Raw genomic sequence first — 8,467 nt, 5'->3', positions numbered from 1 at the left:
TTATTTTAAGGGTGTATGAAATCAACTAGTAGAATAAATATGTAGGTATCTAAAAGGTACCATCCAAAGGGCCTTTAATTCTAGTAAGTCCGAGTCAATAGGAAAGTAAAAACCATCACAAGAGAATTAGGATGGATAAGTTTTTCATATGGGCGTCACCTTCTGAAGGGGTGGTGTGTTCTCACAAAATCAGTGCTTACAGGCTGGGTGTCTTTGATCATCTGACTGTAAATAACACCCAGGCGGGCTCTGAGATACAGGAACCATGGCAGAGAAGAGGTTGTTTTCCAATCACCTGTGCTGATGCTTCTTCATAACACTCCCACCCTGGACTTCATTGTAAGTCTGGAGTCATACGAATGAAGTACGTAGATATCACAGGGGCTGGCTAATGCTGAAATAAAATGTTGTCCCGGAAAACATAGCACTATATGTTATTGGAAAGTGTAAAACTGTATCTCTTCTGCCTGTCTCCTGGCTGCATGGAGTTTTCTCCTGGGATTTGCCACGAGCTGACAGAAATCTGAGCACTAAAAGGTAACACTTCTATTTTGAATAATGGATGAGAAGAGTATCTGCCTTCAATCCCAGCGTGTGCAAAGGAGAGGTGTTTGGCATTCAGATTAAATGAAACCTGGTTATCTTATCAGTCTGTTCTAACTTGATTTCAGATTCCTGACAACATGCTTTGGTTAGGCGCTTTCAGGTACTCTTAATCTATCGGTCTAGTCCTGCTCTTATTGAAAGCAATCACAGAACTGGATTTTAAGAGACTAGTAGGGTGACACCCAGCAGAATGGTATCTCTGTCGGAGTTTCCCATGTCTAAATTGAATTTACCTATTTGTTATCTTTACCTATGGCCTTACAGCATCTGTGTTAGAGATGTGAAGGGTAATTGCAGGGAGCATTGGGAACCATATGTTGATTATTTCAGTAAATTGCTAGATACAGTGTGAATTACTACTTTTAAATGTATGTCCTTCTTGTAACTCATGCTGAAGGAATTAGTGAATAATAAATAAAGCACAGGTCTGACCTGTGAGCAGTCTTGATTGTTTAGGTGGGGGTAACTGCCGAAGTCTGCTCAATATAACCCATATTGCACTCTGTGATGTTAGCGCTGCTTCTTACTGCTACACTGCATTTGTCATCTGGAGGCATTTAGTCTCTTTCACCTTGTTTTCGTACCTATTCCAGCTTCTCTCTCGTCTTTATGTAGCTGCACCTGTATGTGCTATTTTGTCGTGAACCTTAAGAAATGTTCTTCCTATCGAAAGGTAGGTGTATGTACATGCACACGCATCTGTATGTAGGTAAACCCCTGCCTACCTTTTATTGAACGTTTGTAAGTAAGCCTTGTAAGAGGCTGGGAATTTTGCACATCTAGGCCAGCAGGAGGCCCGATGTTCAGCTCCCTTTGCACTACCTGTGTCCATCCATTCATTTAAAGCTGCTTGTTTGTGAAGCTAGTGCACAGATCTCTTCCCGACCACCCTACGGTCTCTGGGATGGCAGTAAGTCACCTTGGGTTAATTGAAAACATTACTATTATTTTAGGGGAATAATAGCATATCTATGCTACCGGTCATTGAAGCTCTGAAATGGCGTGTTTGTAAAAAATAGTGCGTATTCCATGTTTAGGTGAAAATAATAATGACATTAATTGAACTAGTTTGCCCTTTGTTTCTCCAAATCCACGTTCATTATAAACCCCATTTTAAAAATTGCAAAACTACCACATCACATTCTTGTCACAGAAACATACTTCAGCTCTCTATGACAGATTCTTTCTGAATAGTTTGTTTTGAGGACTTAGCGACTATCTCGGTTTGATGATTACTGAGCACAGGCATGTGGTGGGCTCAGAAAGTAGAGCCTTGGGGATTTTTAGTTTGCCTTTTTTTTTTCTTTTTGAAGGCTAGAGAGAACTGGAAAGCAAGCCAAATCTGCTAGCAAGCACTGGCTGGGTTCCAGATCTATGTAAATAGTAATATAGAGACATTTATGAAGCATTACCTAGTATTTAAAATGCAAACTTCAAACACAAAATACTTGCATCAAAGCTTCTCAGTAACTGTAAGCCATTTTTTTAACATGCTATTCTTTTCTGTGGTACCTGCTTCCTATATTGTTGCATTAAGGATAAACCAACATGTATTGTGATACATGATTTTGAAAGCTCTAAATGCTCACTTGAAAGCATTTTAGCACAGTGAGCTCAAAGCAAGCTGCTCTGTATTGTGATAGCTGAGCAGAGACAGCCTTGGCTGTGCCTGTGCTTTGGATTCAAGCCCAGTTTTTGTACAAGTGGTTTTAGAGGTGTATTTAAACCCAGTTTAGGGAATTTTCTAATTTCTACTTGCTGTGCGGAGTTGCATTTGAATGTGACAGAGATGCTTTGGTTTTGGTTTTGTTTTGGTTTTTTAATGTAGACTTCACTAGCATAACTTTCTCTAAGCTTCAAGTTAGGTGATAATTGCACTAGCATTTAGTCATGCCAGTCTTCTCTTGTCTGTGTTTAGTCTTATCCTCTGGTTTTCTTCATCTGCATTTTTTTCAGGCTGTAGGCTACGACAGAGAAGCAATACCTTTTGTTACTCCCGGAGCTTCAGCCAGCACAGCAAAAAAAATCAGCATACTGCCATCTGCATTTAGCCTTGTCTTATGTTTGTTGCCCAGTAGAGAGGTTAAGTGTGGAATAAGATCTTCCAAACTTTCATGCTGTTGGGTTTAATCCTTCTGCCACTTGTATCTTTACTTATATATTCACTGTTTAAAAACAGCAGAAGCTGAAGTGTTTCTTGATGGTATTCCCTGGTGCAGTTGCTCAGGCAGCTTTAAGACTCTAGAATATGCGATCACACCAAAATCTGGGTAGCTAGCAATGATCTACACCCAGCCAGAGTGCTTAAACATTGTGGCAAAAGCTGCTTAATTTGATTCTAGCGTATTCCTACTCTACAGGCACAGTATCCTACGCTTATGTGTACTGTACTTCATTATCATACTCATTCAAATAATTTTTTTCCTCAGAAATGTTGTCTCCAACTTATACATGACTCTACGTTATTGACAGATATATTCTAAAACTTGTAATTCAGCTGCTTCTAACCATCTGGCAGAGGAAGGTGCAGTTACCCAGTATGACAATTTCCAGGTGTGGCTTTTCTTCTAAAATACAGTGTGGTTGGCTTGAGGGTGCTGGGTACCGTCGAGCAGCAGAGGTGTTTCCTGGCAGGCGCAGTTAGCTTTCTGAAAGCAATCAGATTAGAAATGAGAGAAGAGCAAGGAACGAGTAAGCGTAACTTGTATATACTACGTATGGAGGAGAGAGGGAACAGAATTCAGAATATTGCACTCGTCGGAGAATAGGGAGTGAGACCAAATCAGTTTTAACCAATGCAAGAGCTGGTAATGCAAGAACATGCACTAAAATACCGGAGGAGTGAAAACAAAGCTGTTGAGAGTTGATTCGAGCCCCTTCTGTCCTGTCATTCTGTACCAGGCACAGCTTCATGGTAACAGCTTGGTGTAGCAATGTTCTCTTCAAAACTAAAAGCTGGGAAATGTCTCCTCAGAGAACTTAGCAGTTGCTCAAGTGCAAGAGACATTTCAGAAGCACACTTGGTATTATCAAAATGCACTGAGATGTAACAATTGCTGTTGAAGTTACCCTCCAAGAAAGATATGGGAAACTCTTGAGATGAGAAAAATATGCTGTTCATGCACTCCAGACAGGTTATACAGAGGAAATATGGACTCTACTCACTTTGCAGTGGGATCATGAGAGTTCAGAAAAATGCACAGATAGTGATGAGAATGCCTGGCAACAGCTGGTCAGAGAAATAATTGCAACCTCCTTTGGGTGAAGACCCCCATTCTTTCGTGTACATGCTGCAAGTGCGAAATAATCAGAAGTGTTGTCTACCTCTTCATCAGTTTGTGATTTTTCTCAGAGCTAAACTAAGCAGGATGAGGTCTGACTAAGGAGTGAGAGAGAGACCCTCAAAGCAAAGCTCCTCAATGTGTTCTTCCCGAAATTCTGAGGGAATTTTCTTCCTTCTCTCTTGGAATTGCAGGTTCAGAGCTAGAAGTGGGAGCCCCAGTAACAGCAAGGTATCCATAATCCTGGCTATTAAGGTTTTTTATGTGATCTTAACAACCAAAGAATTGTAATGCTATTGGCAGCTGTAGCCTGGTGTTACCAGAGGTTGAGGTTAAATGATAGAAATGGAGCAAGAACGCTCCAGGGACACTACTGATGCATTTTTATCAATCTAAAATAGGTCCTGACCCCCAAGTGGGCTGGAAATCTTCCTGGTTTCTTCCACCTGAGAACTTGTCTGTTGTGTACAAGCTTTCTACTAGCACCACTGGTTTTCTCATTGCTACTGTAATCAGTCCTAAAGTGAAGAGTAGGGGACTTGGTTACATGATTTGTGAATTTTTAAGTATTATGGTGAAATGCTTCTGTGAATGATCACTTTTAGACAGAAGCAGAGGAGTGGTAAGTAAATACTGGGAGGTTTAAACATCTCTGCTCTTCTAATGTTGGAACAGTAATTAGGTCCAGACTGGATGGACAGATGATTTTTAGGAAATAGAACGGGAATTCTCAGCATGGGGAAATTTGAGAAGCTCATCTCCAGGTAGCTTGTTTTAATTACTGAGTTGGACTAGACTGATTTCAAAATCATTCTCATGACTAGGAACTCTGCACCAGGTAATCAGGCCTTGGATGAGTCCCTCTTGAATGCATCACTAAAAAGTGATTGTTGCAGAAGCTATAGGGTAAATAAGCAGAGAACCTGAACTATTCCAGGCAGCCTACTTGAGTCAGGATGAAAGAAAGCATTTCAGCTGGGCTGTTACAAGTTCCTGGGACTGCTGACTGAACATGTCCCAAAGAACAGGCGACTTCACTCCCCAGGACTGCTTGCTCTGTGTTAAATTCATGTTTTTAAAAAAGGAGATGCATGCACACACATAGATAACACTTGAACAGAGAAAATGTTTAATTTTCAAGTCTGCTTTAAGTTCTGAAGTATTAGTGTTAACATGCTCTATTCAATGCAGTTTTCTTGGGCTTACCTAGTCACAAGTCTTTGCATAGCTAGATATAGTGTTGGAAAGATTATTTTGCTTTCAAAAGCATTATCTGGCTTGAGATGATTAGTAAAATATATTGAAATCCAGTAGGCAGATCTCAAGAAATTGCTGATCTTCATATGCGTTTTAATACAGATTTGGAGCATTTGGGGTTGGTGGTGGTGTGGGTTGGCAAATTCTTTATTTTCTGTACTGCCTTTGAGCAAACACGGCCTAGTGCATTTCCTTTAGTCCAGTATTGCTGACTGATTATAATGTGATGATGGCTTTTTTTAGCACAACTTACGCCAGGGGACTCACTACCACATACACAGGGCTGCTTCTCTGTGTAGTGCTAATGGAGAGACTACGCCTCTCACTGTCACTCATCTTACCGCTCACGGTTGCTGAAAGTTATTTGCAATCACATTAATGAAATAGTGTGAAATGGCAGTTTCTTTTTCCAGGCAGGGATACGTACAGAGCAAGTATGTGGGGGATGTAATTTTTCCAGTCCTGCCTTTTCCTCGCTTCCCCAAATTTTGAGGTGAACCTGCACTCAGATGCGGTAGACTGTGGGCCTGCTACCCCTCCGTTCCCCTTTCCTAGAGAGGCAGTTTTCATGCATCCTCGCAGCTACCGTGTCTTATAAGAAGATGCAATTGAATACTTGTTTTTGCAGTAGAGGTGCCTTCACCAGCATCTTTTTTTTCTTTTTCCTTTCCCCTCCCCCCCCTTTCTATCTGTGTTTTTTTTCTTCCTGCTGGTTGCCTTACATGCAGTTGCTTTACGGATGGGAGTACTTTTGCAGGCTGGAGGATGTCACCTATAACTCATCTTCCAACTAAATACCTTGAAATACCCCTTAAAGTAGCCCAGTGTTGTTTATTGCTATTTATGAAGATAATTTATTAATTCCCGCATTTCAGCACTGATGAACTTAAGTAATCCCCTTACTTGTGAATCTCTTACTTGTGAATTACATCAAGAAATCCTTTGCTAGTGAATTCAGACAGCCAGAAAAGTAGGCTTCTAGCACAAGAAGGATGCTTGTATGCAAGAAATAATCTCAGATTTCATCAAAGTAGTACCTGGTTTGAATATATCCTTGCTAACTTTGATGCTTTTCCTTCTACTGCCTGCTTGAACAATGAATCATGAAAATATGACCTCCCTGATTAGTACTTCACTGAAATAGTAATCATAACATCACTTAAAAAGAAAGCACAGCAGTTTGATGCATGACCTTCATTTGCACACACTGATACAGCTTGTTTCTGAGCCTCTGATTGAATCCCTGTGATGAAGGCAAGTAAGAAATTATTTGATTGGCATATTCAGAGAACCACACTGCTTTTGGAACATCATGTATTTGATATATTTAGTGACTACTTTTTTACTTTTTTTAAAAATAATTGTCTTGATCTAGGAGATATTCTTTTAATTATATAGATATGTCTGGGTGTGTATATGCATATTTATATATACATATAAAACTAGTTTTCTGATGTGCTGAGGAGATGAAGGTTAAGCTATCACACGACCTGTCCTCATCTTCCTTCATAGTCTTTTAACCTATTGGTCAATTCCAGCTGAACGTGACAAAGTAGAAGAGTACCAAAAGATGTCAAATTCTTATAAATGCCAAGAAAATGTGCCAACTGAGGATAGTCTCTCAGTAAAAAAAGCTACATGGAAGTAGATTGACCTTATAAATACCCCCACTACAGTGAGCACTTACAATGGAGGCTGAACTTTCTTGGTCATTAAAGTGTGCCAACCTCAAAGTTCATAGGAAACGAAGCTTTTTAATTGTGGGGATTATGGGGACATCTGTGTTATAACAAATCTCATGTCAGAATTGTCTCTCAGCATTAAGCCAGACATTCACAACTATATGATGGACTGAATTCACCTCAATTTTAGTAATTAGAGCCACATCCATCTCAGAGCAGCCTCTACTTACTCCAAGTCTAATACTGCAAACCACAGGTCTGTGCCAATTCACATAATTTAAATACCTAGGTAATGAGGTTGCCCTCAGTAGAAAGGCTGTATTTTAGCTGCACTAAAATCCTTCTTGGTATGTTTTTCTCATGGCTCAAAGAGCTTAGATAGCCTAACTCCTATCAGCTCTTCTCCCAGTCTCCTAAAATCCCCAAATGAAAACCTTCCTTTCTTCTGAAATTCTCTTTTCCCTCATTGATCTAGAAAAGAAGCATTATCCATGCTCAGTAGCTAGTTAGTAGGGTGCTAAATGACTTGACAGGATAAGCTTTCTCAAGACATGTCATAATTGGGATAAGCCTTTGTTCTGTGGAAATCCCAGTCCCTCCAAAATTCAGCCCATCATCCACCCTCTGACTGCTCTACAGTCTGATACCACGCACCGTTCTCACGTAGCCCAAAGCCTGCGATTTTCAAAGCAGAATATGAGAAATTTAACAAAATTTGGTTTTCTGATTCATTTAAAAATCGCGGCAGGTTTTGCTAGACTGGCAACAGACAACACACTCTGTTCCCCATAAATACATGCAGCCATAATAGAAACCCCATTCTCTCTCCTATTTATCTTCTGGTTCTCCTGGCTCCTATTTCTCTTGCAGTAGCTGTTTTCAGGAAGCTAGGGCAGAAGAATGCACTAAGTGTCTTGCATCACTACAGCTATTTTGTTGTGCACTGACACAAGACTAACCAGGTATCAGCAGCTTTGCATGCTGGTTTTGTGCATATCCGTAATGCTAATGCTATGAAACCATCCAGTCATTATTTATAGTCATGAGCAGTGTTCTGTATATTCTAAAACACTGGTGCCTGCACCTCGGTGTCCTGCTTTGAGTTGAACTTGACTGTGTTTTGTGCTAGGGAGACTTCTTTGGTTTTTTGTTCTGTTTCAGGGCTAAGCTGCAAGCGAGCTGATGCCAGAAGTTATGAGCTGGCTGTGAAGTCATATGGATGATGCTGTGATGAAACCATGGTGGAGTTGTTCAATCTTTCATTACTTATCTAAAAGCAAATATGACATTGACAATTGTTGAAGATGATCTTTTCCTCCAGCTGTTTTGCCCTGCGCTTCGGTGCTGTATAAACATTACCTGCTGCGATTTACATAAACACTTAGGAAAGTACCATTCTATATGAGCAGAAAACATACATGTCTTCAGTGGAAATCTTTTATATTCTCAAGTACTGTAATCACTAGTATGTATTTGTACCAGAGTAAAGGTCTGTGGAGGGCTGGTGACCCCAATGAAAGTATTTATGAGTGTGCTGAAGGCATAGCCTATCAGGACATGCTCCTCACATGACATGACACCGGACACTTGAGTATTCAGGTGACTTGTGATTTGCAGGTGTGAGAAGGCATGGCCACCAGC

This window comes from Balearica regulorum, chromosome 2 (assembly GCF_011004875.1).
Source record: "Balearica regulorum gibbericeps isolate bBalReg1 chromosome 2, bBalReg1.pri, whole genome shotgun sequence".
In the NCBI taxonomy this organism is placed as follows: domain Eukaryota; kingdom Metazoa; phylum Chordata; class Aves; order Gruiformes; family Gruidae; genus Balearica; species Balearica regulorum.
Note: the sequence above shows the minus strand (reverse complement) of the source record.